General features: G+C 64.2%; 1 protein-coding gene across 4 annotated transcripts in view; it reads right to left on the reverse strand.

Moving 5' to 3' along the window:
- The window catches only part of TP73 (tumor protein p73), a 60,686-nt gene that overhangs the window by 20,691 nt on the left and 27,299 nt on the right, over window positions 1-12,696 (reverse strand). The window lies entirely within an intron of this gene.

Below are 12,696 nucleotides of genomic sequence, written 5' to 3' on the forward strand. Positions count from 1 at the left end.
GCGGGCAGAGGGCCTGGGGTCCCCCTGGGGGGCAGGGACAGACCAGCAGCAAGCGTGGGGTGGGGGGCTTGCCCTGCAGCCCCCGCCTCACCAGCCTGCCTTCTCCAAATTGCAAAGCACAGGGGTGCATCCCCCAGGGTGACCGGCTGTTCAGCCCCTCTCTGCCTCCTCCGTCAGGAGAGAGGTGTGCATAACCCAGAGCCCCTCCAGCTCAGCATCCGTCTGGAAAGCACACGTTCCCCCATCGGGCCTGCTGGTGACAAGGGTCCTTGGAGCCTCTACCGAAGACTGCCAGTCTGAAGGAAGCTGACCACAAGGGCTGATGGAGCGCAAGAAGGTGACAGGTGGCCATGGCTTCGTGGCTCCTGGAGCCCAGGATGCTCCAGCCCCCAGGGGACAGCCACCTGAGCCCCCCCCCCCGCCCCCCCCCCGGCTGAAACTGCCATCGGACGGACCCCTCGGGCGGGCCTCAGGCCTTTTCCGTTTGGACCTCCGGAGCCGTGGCCCGCTGTGAACCTGGGGAAGGGCCGGCAGAGGGACAGGGGGGCGGCGGACAGGGGACCCCTGCAGGGCAACCGCAGAGGCCTCCTTCCCCGCTCTGGCTCCCCACAGCCTTCTGTGCCTTCACCTGTCAACCTGGGAGGCCCCGGCACCCAGATGAGCAAACTGTGGGGTCTGTCTGAGGGAGCAGTGGGACACAACCATTCCGGAGCCAGACACGCCCTACAGGGAGCGCCACCAGCGAGGGCGCAAAGCCAGCCACAGACGCGAGTATGCCTGCCGTGGGGTCCCCGCTGACGGCCGGCCGAGTCCAGCCGGAGGCAGAGCAGTTGGCCACCAGGGCCTGGGTGGGGCTGGGGGCAGAGGCTAAGGGGCAGCTGGTTTCCTTTGGAGGTGATGAAGAGGTTCTAAAATTCACCGTCAAGGCGGGTACACACAGCTGTGAATATACGAAAACCCACCGAATTGCACACTTGAAATGGGTGAATTGCGTGTCAGGTAAAATGTAAGTCGATCAAGCTGTTTAAAACAAAACAACTGGGGACCGGCTCCTCCCCTCTCCTGGCCCAGCAGGGGTGGGGGGCAGGGGCGGGGGGGGGGGCGGGGAGGAGAGCAAGCCTCCCCGCTCCACGTGGGGCCCGGGCCGGGGACCCCGGCGCACCCTCACAGCCGAGGCAGCTGCTGTGGGCGTGGGCGCCCCGACTGTACACACTTGGCCACGAGAACATAAAGGGCAGAATCCAGCTCACGATTTCACGTTCAGCACGCGCCGAAACGGGCACCGTTTCCCATAAGTGAGATAAAGTGTGAAGTTACTTCCACGGGTTTCTTTTCACCGTTCGTTTTTCGACGTGGCTACTGGAAATCGCACGTGCAGCTCGCACCCATCTGCTCCGGGCCGGGCCAGAGCCCAGGCCGCCAGGGGCTCACGGCATTCCGGAGGCTGCCACCTTCCCCAGCATCACAACCGCTGCGATCAGCAGCCCGGCCCCCGTCGGGGTACCACGGGCTCTCGTTACAGAGTGCTTCCCGAGAGGCCTGCCGAGCGGGCGAGCGAGCGAGTGAGTGAGTGAATGAATGAATGAATGACGGAGCGTGGGTGTGCCAGGCAATAGGAGGTCTCCCCCGGACCGATGCCCGGGATTGAAGGCCAGGTGGGAAGCCGGCCCTCCCACTCAAGGAGGCTGAGAGCCCACCGGGTCCGGGGCGGAGGGCGGGGGTCCCAGCCTGCACCCTCCTCCCCAGGCTCCGTGACCTCTCTCTTCCCTCCCAGGTGACCAGCCGCGGCCCTGGGCGACTGGGGTGCCAGTTGCGCCCTGGGCGACTGAAGGGCTGTGGGAGCCTCGGGGAGCACGGCACAACCCGGGGTGCAGGTCTGTCCCCCTCCCCGCCCCCTCCCGACGGGACGGCCCAGGCCAGCAGGGCAAAGGGCCCCCACGGCCCCCCCCTCCCAGAAATGAGAGACAGCCCCACGACGACAACAACGTTGTTCAGATTTTAACTTGTCCACATTCTTTACCGATCTGCGGCGGGTGCCAGGGAATTAGTCACTGAACCAAAAGAGCAAGGCTGATAGCATCATGTACCCAGCAGCCACAAGGGGCAGGGCCCGTGTGCGGGAGCCCTCGTGAGCGGGAAGGGAGCGCTCTGCACACCGGGCGGGCGCCTCAGACAGGCTCCCTCTGTCTGCCCACGAGCCAGCCGGTGGCCTGTGCGCACCCTCCTCCCTCCCGCCCCGTGACTCCGTGGCATTTTGTGGTCCAGCTTCCTGAGGAGCGCCCCTCCCCCCTAGGAGAGCGTCGGGCCCCTGTGCGGGGCCAGGGCCATCCCTGCTACCCTTCCTCTGAGTCCTGCTTCCCCAGGGACACCTGCGCCCACACCCCCAGGAAATGGCAGAGGGCAGAGGTTTCTGTCCCGTTTGCTTTGTGCCGTTTCCGCTTTGCTGCAGGGAACCCCGCTGCTTAGGAAGTGGGGCGGCTTTTGCATGCCTCCCGAAAGGTCCTTCCTTCCTTCCCTTTGCATTCCTTCCCAGTCGGATGGGGTGCACTGCACCCTGGGGACCAGCCCCACCCGACCTCGCTGTCCAAACCGGGCCCAGCACAGCCACAGAGAAGCCTGGGGTGCCCTTCGTCCAGACCGGAGGCCCCTGGCAGCGGGAGGAACCTCGGGCAAAACCAGGACTTTTTTGGTTTGTTTGCTTTCAAGCAGAACTCCCAAGAGAGCGGGCTGATTAGGACATGCCCAGCCCGGGGCGGCCCGCATGTGCCTACATGTGCGTGCAGGGCTCCTGGGCCCGACCCAAGCAGGGCTGCGGGCGGGCGGGCGGCTTCCCCTCCAGGTCCCGCGGAGGATGCACCGGGCCCGGGCTCCGGGAGGGGCTGGGGCCGGGGGAGTACATCTCCCCCCAGATCCTCAGTGAGCCCTGCTGGACCCTGGTGGATGGCCTGGGGGCTCCTCCCACCAGGGCCAGACAGGCCCCCCAACAGTCTCTGTCCATTTGCTCCACAAACATGTTTTCTGGTGCTCTCTGCCGACTTGGAGGGGACAGCGGGCAGGGGCAGAGAGGGTGGACGTGCCCTCAGGGTGCAGGCAGTTCTGGCCAGTGCACCAGGGAATCCATCCCACAGCCTCTGCAGGGGGCCAGGCTGGCTCCCAGGGTCAGCACCTCTGGGGCCAGAAACACAGGCAAGGGCACACATAGGCCTCGGGGCCACATGCCCGAGTGTGCTCACACGCAGGGCCCAGAACACTCGCTGGGAAGGGGCAAGGGGCTTAGACCTCAGGCTGCGGCCTCCAGCAGAGGGAGGAGGCTGCCCGATGGGAGGCCCCACCCCCGGCGTGGAGGTCCTGAACTGTGTCTGTGTCTGGCCCTCTTCTGGGAAAGGAGCTGGTCTCTGGCAGGGACAGCGAGTGGAGTCCCAGGAAAAGGGGGTCCTGCCCCAGGAGCAGTAGGGAGAGGACAGAAGGAACCGCCCTGGGGTGGGGGTGTCCCAGCTTCCAGCCCGCCCTGCCCTGCATCCCCAGCCTCGGGGCCTCCCCTGCTCTGCAGACCGCGGGGGGCTGTCACAGCACAGAGCAGCAGCAGCAGAGCTTAGCACGGGGCTGGGGGCGGGAGGGGGGGGTGCATCAAGCTGGGGATGGCTGCACTGTCCTCACACAGGGGGGACACTCACTTTGGCCAGGGTCTCAGGTTTCAGCCCCTGCCCCTGCCCAGGGGGTAGCGGAGAATGGGGGCTGGGTGGGGGGGGGGGTTCAGAGGCCCCGGGAGCCAGGCCCCAGTGCCCCAGGCACCCCCACAGGCAGCAGAGGGTCCGGCCTGCCCACTGGTCCTCCTCTCCCGGGAACCTGAGCTCAGCCCAGCCCTCCAGCCCCTGCCCCACAGGCTAGACCTTGCCGCCCAAGCCCCCAGGGCCGGGGGTCCCCACAGGTGGTCAGGTGGTGGTGCCTGGGCTGGTGATCCCAGAACGCAGGGCTCTCCTGGCCATCCCACTGCCCACCTAACACCCTCCAGAACAGGACTCTCTAATGTGCCCAGGTCCAGGATTAGTGCCACCCACAAGGACCGTGTCCTGGGGCAAAAGGAGAAGGACGGGAGGGACCCCTCAGGTCCAGCAGGGTAGAGCAGGGCTCTGAGGTCCGCAGACCTGGGGGCCGAGGCCCCCCCCCCCCCATGTGACCCAGCCGGGACTCCACCGCTCTCGGCCTCAGCTTTCTATTACAAAGTAGGGGTGAAGCCATCCATAGGACCGCTGTGGGGATCAGGAGGGTCCAGGAAGGCCATAACCTGTGACTGTACATCAGGAGGAATGACCCCTGCCCAGGAGGCCCCCCCCAGAGCCAGGGAGCCAACTGAGCTGGACACACCCCTCTCCCCTCCCCCTCCTCCGCACAAAGGCCCAACAAGGTAAGGGCTGCAGGGAAACCAGCTGGGCCACCCCCAGACCCTCCCCACTCAGAGTTCAGGGCCGAGCGCCAGGCACAGGGAGGGGGTGAGCGGGGAGGCCCCCATGCCCCAGAGAGGCCACATCCCACCGTCCCGTCGCGCCCAGCCCCAGACTGGAGGCTCAGAAAACTCTGGGCTGAAGGAAACGGACCCTGGAACTCAGCACACACGTGGGCCCACAGCACCGCTCTTGCCCTGGGTGCTCTTTGGGGTCAAAGGCAGGTCCTGCCTCCGGGAGCGGCCACAACGCACGGCCGGGTTTGCACTTGGAGAAGACTCTCATTTTATGTGTTTACTGACAATCGGTAAACCATCTCAAGCGGGTTTCAGGGATGTAGATGGAAAGCAAACTGCTCTTAAAGTTTGTGTGCCGGTTGCCTCGGCCTCCCCTGCCTTCCCGGCACCCGTGGCTAGTAAGACGGGAGGGAAAGTCAGACTGGCTGTGAGCACGCGGCCCGCGACCAAGGGCAGCTGCCGCACGCAGCATCCCCGGGGTGGACCTTATTTTTCTAGTGAAAGTCGTAACAGAAAACCTTGTCAGTAAAACTTCAGACGACTCTTCTTATGTCCCCAGAGGCTCAGTTCCAGGCTGACTCACCTAGTAGAGGGGACTTGAGGGAGAGAGGAGACCTCCAGACTCGTCCCTGCACCAGGCCAAGCAGGAGCAGCGGGAGACACTGGGCTCAAACACTGATTCAAAAGATAGAGCCCCTGGGCCTCTGGGGGGGTGGGGGTGGCGTTGATAAAGGGTCCCCCAAGGAGCCCCCATCCCAGCCTCCTTTGTACCTCTTGTCCGTACCACAGGGCCTTTGCTCCTGCTGTCCCCCTCCTGGAACACTGTCTGTCTCCTTGCCACCTGAAAAGCCTTTCAAGGCTCACCTCCTCTTAGGAGCTTCCCTGGCTCTTTTCACCTGCCTCTGTGTTCTGGGGCTTTCTCTCCCGCTTTTCTGGGTAGTGTGACAAACACCATGACCCACACCCTTGTGGGTGCGTACCTCGTGGGTGTCCATTTTCCTCTGGCTTTAACCCCGAAACACAGCTTAACCCCGAAACACTTGACCAACATAGGCTTAGGGGCACCGATACCCCACGCAGTCAAAAATGCAAGTATGACTTTTTACTACTAACCTACTGTTGACCAGAAACCTTACCGATACCATAAAGTCACGTAACACAGATTTTATAAGCCACATGGGTCATATACCATGTTCTTACTATGAAGTAAACCAGGGAAAAGAAAATTTTATTAAGAAAATCATAAGGAGGGGCGCCTGGGTGGCTCAGTCGGTTAAGCACCTGACTCTTGATTTCAGCTCGGGTCAGGATCTCACGGTCTAGTGAGTTCAGCACAGAGCCTGCTAGGGATTCTCTGTCTCCCTCTCTCTCTGGAACTTCCCCACTCACGCTGTCTCTGTCTCTGTCAAAATAAATAAATAACTTGAAAAGCTTTTTTCTTTTCAATCATAAGGAAGAGGAAATACATTTCAGTATTGCGCTGTATTTAGTAAAAAACAAAACACAGCCAACAAGACTGAGCTGTTCCAAGCTATGCTATCCAAAGCTCAGCTCTGACTGTCTATTCACACCTCTTGAAAAACCTGTAGCAAAGAGCTTCCACAGCCGACCTGGCTAAGCTCGCCCAGCATCGTGTACCCTTGACCCTCAGGAAGTTCTTTCTGGACACTAAAGCCCACTTCCCTCGCTGCATTTCGGGCCGAGGCTGCTCTGAACCGAGAGCAGCAAGTGAAGTCAGCTGCCTGTATCTCTGCTCTGTGACCCCGGCCGGCCTCCTGGGTGTCACGTGGGGGACCCCCGAGTGTCCAGAAGGGGAGGCGAGGCTGCAGAGCCGGTCCTATCAGGGTCCTCTATCTGCCCCCTGAGGCTCCTGACCATGGGGGTGAGGACATTTCCCAAGCACTTCCGAAGAAAGCCGAGAGGTCCAAATGCAACTCGTCACAAAGTCCACCCGTGACCTTCGCAGACGTGGAAGGCGGCGATGCACCTGGCCTGAGGCTTCACGGGTTCCTCTCTCCTCCCTCCTTGCCTCCTGCCCTCCCCAGCATGCCTTGCTGGGTCCCGACGCCCCGCCCCGCCTGCCGTGTCCACCGCTCCCCACGCCCGTGGCACCGCGTGCATCCCGTGCTGCCCGAGGGCCCGGCAAACACGGCTCCCTTCACGGCCGCAGGTGAACAGTCGGGAGGAATAGTCGGCCTTTGGCAGACAGCCGCCCTGGCTTCCCTGGCCCCTTCCCCATCCCGTTGGCCAGGTTCTGCCCTCCAGCCTCCAACCTCAGAGCCACCTCCCCCAGGAAGCATCCCGGCCCGGCTGCCCCTCCAGCCAGGAGCTAGGGCTGGAGCTGAGCCCAACAGTAAGACACAGCAATGGATCCTTTCCCAGGTTGGCGGCCCCGGGGTGGGAACCACGTCACCGTCCGGCTGCGTGGCCCCCGTCTTTGTGGAAAATGGGTGAACGGTGTCGGCCGTGGCTTCCTCATGGGACCACAGTGGATCTGACTGGAGAGGTGGATACAAGGGTCTTTACCGGGCCCTCTGCCCGGATGTCCTCCCCAGACCTCCGCTCAGGAGGCTCCCCTGACTCCCCCTCGGATGTTACCTCCTGGGGTGAGGCCAGCTCGGCGCTCCCCACTCCTGGGACGCGGCACCGCCTGAGCCGGGGCACGGGGGTGCCAGCATCATTCTCTCCCGCACGGTTGGGGCAGGGTGTGCGGAGCTGGGGAGACGGGGCCTCAGCTCTGCGGCCCCTTCGCCCCCGCTGTGGGCTCCGGGGGTGGGCAGGCGGGCACCCCACGGATCTCAGAGGGCTCTGCCTTGGGGGGGTTCCCTCCCACCCCCCGCAGGCTTCTGCTCTGACCCCAGCGTCCCCCAGCTCTCCGCAGAACACTGATACCAGAGGTTTCATAGGGCATGAGACTCCGAGCCCCCTGGTCTTCTCTGGCAGGCATGTCTGGGCTTGGGTGAAGCCTCACCCAGAGGTGAGTGGCTGGCATGCCGTCCGGGCTTCAGGGGGAGAGAACCCGTCCCCCTCGGAGCAAGACCTCCACCCGCGGTGTTTCCCACAGCATCTCCCGGAGTCTGAGTAAATGGGTGGAAATGCCAACAAGACCGTACTCGTGCTGGGGGAGGCGCCCTCCCCTCCTGGAAGTATGCGCGCGCCCTCCTCGCCCAATCCTATGCCAGGGCCGTGTGGAACTTTCCACACCTCGCGCTGGAGAAACGTGCCCCCAGAAGCCCGTTCCTGCAGCTGCCGAGGCGTGTGTCTGCAGGATGGCCCTGCTCGCCTCCGCCTGCAGACAGCGCTGCTGAGACAGCCGGGGCGGCGGCCTGGAGCCCGAGCCTCGCAGGGTCCCCATGCGACTCCCTGACGGCGTCTGCGGGGCCGCCGGTGAACGGGCCGGAGGCCCACGGATGCACAGACTTTACTGACCCCCAGAAAACAGCCCTTCCAGGGTGCCCGGGGCCTGGAGCAAAGGTGGGGTGCAGCTCGTGGGGGACCCCTCGCCCCTGAGCCCCACAGGGGACAGTCAGCCTTCCCAGAGCCTGACGCTGACCCAGGTGTCTGCCCTGACTTCCTTCGCCCACGTCTCCCTTGTCCGTCTGTCTATCCGCAGGCGCTAAACAGGCCCTGCCTGCACAGCACCTCACTGAGCGGCCCCTGGTCTCCTCAGCAACAAGCACAGTGAAGGAGGCGGGACTCTGGTGGGGGGAGGGGCGGTGGTCACTTCGACGGCCAGCACCCGGGGATGGAGAAGCAGCCATCACCTCCCCAGTTCACGGCTCCGGGGCGGACAGACAGGCCAACCCCAGGCCCTCCTGCGGGCTCTGAGCCCTGACAAGCTTCCTGGCGGGTGAGGGTCTCCCGGGTGCTGGGGGAGGGCGGCACCACGCAGAGGCGGCCCATGCCCTGCGGGAGCTGGTGCTCACGTGCGGCCATGGCAGCCAGTAAACCAGCCGCTGAGTGTGTAGGGGGCTCGGGACTTCACAACAGGCTGAACACACAGCCTGTTGTTCACGGCGGGGGCGGGGGGGGGGGGTTGCTCATGAGAAGGATTAGCGAAGCCCGTCGGAAGTGAAAGATGGGCAGGGTGCAGGGAAACTTCCAGGCTGGAGGTCAAAGGGCAGAGCACCTGCGGCCAGAGGAAGGGCTGATGGGAGGCGGGGGAGTGGTTCAGCCCAGGGACCCTCTGGCTCCCGAGTCAAAGGCGTGATACCAGTCGTGGGGCAGTGCAGGGCCTGGCACACTCAGAGGTCACGTCGGGGGCTCCGAATGAACGGGACGTTGGCTGTTGCAGAATAGCTCCCGCGTTTTGGCCACAAGCAAGGGAAGAAGGGATTTTCCACTAGCAGAGACCCGACTGGCCGACTGGCCACCGGCGGGGCAGCTCAGCGAGCCTGGCGAATGGGGCCATCCCTCACCTCCACTGAGGCAGGCTCCTGTATTCCCCTTCTGGAACAGTCAATCCCTGCCTGCCCGGACCCCAGCGGCCCTGAACCAGGTCGGAAAGGACACCTTGTGGCTGCTGCCCCATTCTGCAGCCCAGGCCCCTGGCCACTCCAGCCCTGTCCTCTCCCAGCCACTGGAACCCCTCCTGCCGGGTCCAGGTCCCCAGAGGCCCCGCCCCTTCCTGTCCCCCATGGCCCCCCCTCCTGGCTCCCAGGCTGCCCCTCTCTGTCTCTGCTTATCTCGGATCTGGTCATTCTCCATCCGTGCAGCCCCCTCCCATGCCAGGACCCTCCTCACTGTCATTTTCCCTGACACCTGCCCCCAGGTGTTCCAGCAGGCCAGGCGCTGTGCTGTGGGGGGTGGGGGGGGTGTCTTGGCCCGCCGCCCCCTCCCCCACAGCTGATGAGTGGCTCACGAAGCAAAGCCGAGTTCACACTTTTCACCCCAAATCCCCCTCCTGCGGTATCCCATCTGAATAAACGGGGCGACTCCCTTCACCCAGCCCCCCGGGGTCCAACCTGGGTTGTGCTCGCCGTCCCCACCCCCCAGCCCACCAGCAAATCTCGTCCAGGACTCAGGTGCTCACCGCCTCCCCTGCTCCTGCCTGGCCCTAGGTACCATCCCTCCGCAGGATCTGCCAGCGGCTTCGGGCTCCCAGCCTCGGCCCTGCCCTCCTGTGGTCTCCTCCGAGCACTGCAGCAGGGGCCCCTTCTAGAAGCCTTGTGGGATCTCGTCCCTCCCTCCCTCCGTGTGCCTGGGATACAGGAGGCGCTCAGGACATAGTTCTGGACGCACGGATTGGCTTTTCCTACCTGGGGCCCTTCCCGCCCAGAGGCCATACTGTCCGCAGGAAAAGAGCGACCGGATCCTCGCTGGGCAGCGGGTGGAAAGTGCTGAGCCAGGACCGTGGGCACGGGCGTTCACACAACACACACCTGCCGGTGCCCACCAGACCGGCGGACAGCGGGAACCGGCCAGACGCTGACGACCCAGCTCCACATGACCCTGCAGGGGCGCCTGGGTGGCTAGTCGGTCGAGCGGCCGACTTCGGCTCAGGTCACGATCTCACAGTTCGTGGGTTCGAGCCCCGCGTCGGGCTCTGTGCCGACGGCTCGGAGCCTGGAGCCCTTTTCAGATTCTGTCTCCCTCTCTCTCTGCCCCTCCCCTGCTCACATTCTGTCTCTCTGTCTCTCGAGTATGCTTAACAACAAGAAAACGGTAACTCTGCAGCCCAGACAGTCCTGGGCCCTGGTCAACAGACAGGCCTGCAAAGAGCCACGGGGTCTAATATTGACCCTGCTTATCTCTTGAGGCTCTAAAGTTTTTGCTGAATAGTGAAACAGCCCGAGAGGATAGTGAACGGGAGATCACAGAGATCAACATGGAAAAGTCGGCCCCAGGTGTCTGCTCCGAACGATCTCCAGTGTGGTCTCAGGTGAGAAGGGACCGTCCGTGCCCTCAGCTCCCTCCTGGGTTGGGGGTAGGTGGCCCGCCACAGTGGGAGAAGCAGCCCCCCCACCGGTGTCGGCCCAACGCCCCCAGTAAGTGGGAGCCACGAAAGGGGTCGTTCAGCCTTCGATGGAGAGGGACGGTGCGGAGGCAAACCCTGAGTACAAGCCAGCAGCGAGGGAGGATGCCCCAGACCCCGAGCAGCCCCTGAGCAGACCCGGGCGCAGGGCTGACCGAAGCCGAGCATCAGGGCGCTTCCTGCTCACAGACAAGGGTGGGGCCACACGGGAGACACCCTGCGGCCCCAAAGGGCTCCCAGCGACAAGGGACATGACAACGTGAGCTCGGGACAACCCTGTATATTGGTTTTGAGGTTTCAGGTGCTTTGGGCCAAATCTCACTTCCTCTTTCCTGAGGCTTGCAGCAGCAGGAAGTTTCTGTCTCCTGGGACAGAAACAGGAAACAGACACATTTACAAATCAGTGACCCAGCCCCTCCCCCTCCCCAGGGGAAGAGGAGGGCGACTCCACCTGCCCCGGGGCACAAACGCACCAGCCTTGAGGACAGACTTGTCCTCGTCTACACAGAACCGAGAAGGGTGTGGGCCGCAGCAGCAATGTAGATGCTCCGTCCACCGTCCACGGGAGGACCCTGCGCCCCTCACCCCTGCGCCCCAGGGAAGATGCCACGCAGCAGCCACGCTCAGCCCCACCCGACATTTGCACTGCGGGGGCCACTTCACTGGGGAGAAAAGGTCCCCACGTGCCCAGGCTTCTCCGCTGGCTGCGCAGGGACACTGGCCTCCAGGGGCCCCGGGGGCTTCTGGCTTCTGCCTTGGGTTGTGCGCGTGACAACCAGGTGCCCCGGCGGCAGGCAGATAGCTCCTCCTGGGCCACACACTGTCACTCCCCCCACCCCCGACCTTGCTGGGGACACATGTGCACAGGCACACACACATGCTCATCCCAAACCCACAATGCACACAATACACGCACACACACGCTCTCTCGCACACAAGCACACCCGTGCACTCACGCACACCGCCCAGAACCTTCGCGTCTCCAGAGGCTGCCGCACCCCCAGGTCTCTGTGGCTCAGGCTCCTGGCCTCTGCCAGCCGCCGGGTCTCCCACAGGTCCCAACGGCCCCCACTATACCTGCATCCCTGGCAGGAAAGACGGCCCCAGCCTCCACCTGCTCAATTAGCAGCCTGGTACCTGCCTGGCCCCCGGGGACCTGGCAAGTCTGGAAATGAGCCCGGGTCCCCAGGGCCCAGACCGCAGGGGCCCAGCAAACACTGCCACCCCTCCCCTCCCTCTGCCAGGCTGGTACCCTGCCATGAGACGGACACCTTGAGGCTGGTTTGCCACAAGTCCTTGACCTCGATCTCAGACCACACCAAGCCAGCCTAGCGAGCAGATTCCCAGGAGAGGATGCTGTTGACCTGAAAGCAGGTGCGGGCAGGACCGAGCCGCCAGCCCAAAGCCGGGAAGCAGCGGAAAGCCCCACAACTCAAGGCAACCGCCTAGCCCCGACCAGACATGACCCGCCCTCCTCTCCCTGGCTGTTGGTCCTGTCCGGCCAGTGGGCACTGGTCCCAAAACTTCTCCAGGATGGGCAGGCATCTGCCTCTCTGCCCAGGACCTGCCCCAGCCCCTCGGTGCATCCTGCCTGCCTCAGCTTACCCTGGATCGCGGCACCCAGCCAGCACCGGATGCCTGAGCAGGACACAGACGAGAGAACGCACTTCCTAAGCCCCATCACGGCAAAACCCCACCAAGGCTCCCCCAGGAGGATGGAGATACGGTTCCGGAGAGATGCGGCACACCTACCGTGGCAAAATGCTGCGCAGGGTCACTGACATACAGCATGGTGGGCACGCGGGGGTCCGCACACGCCGGGGAGCTGGCGTGCCGCGGGACGAGGCATGGGTCTGGGTGGCCGGGGGGCGAGGTGGAGAGTGGTGGCCGCCCGGCGGGGTGGGCCCAGGCGGAGGGACGCCGTGGCTAGGGGGGCGGAGGATGCCCCGGGACATGTGGGCTATCTGCGGGCATTTTCCTTCTCCTCATCTCCCAGTTCTGTCAACCGGCTGCGTCTAACAACAAAACCGGTGGCCCACCCCTTATTCCTCATGCCTATTCATCAAAGTCCAGGCAGGCCTCAGCTTGCCCACTGCTGTGCTGGACCGCACCATGGAGGCGCGCGGGGAGGGGCGGCACGCCGGGCCACCGGCCCGCTCCGCAATTAAGCCACAGCCGGCTCCCCTCAGGACACCGCCCCCGGGAGGCTCGGGGGCCACAGGCCTGCACCCCTGAGCGCGACGGGGCCAGCCCGGGCCCTTGA

The sequence above is a fragment of the Panthera onca genome, chromosome C1 (assembly GCF_046562875.1).
Source record: "Panthera onca isolate mPanOnc1 chromosome C1, mPanOnc1 haplotype 2, whole genome shotgun sequence".
NCBI lineage: Eukaryota > Metazoa > Chordata > Mammalia > Carnivora > Felidae > Panthera > Panthera onca.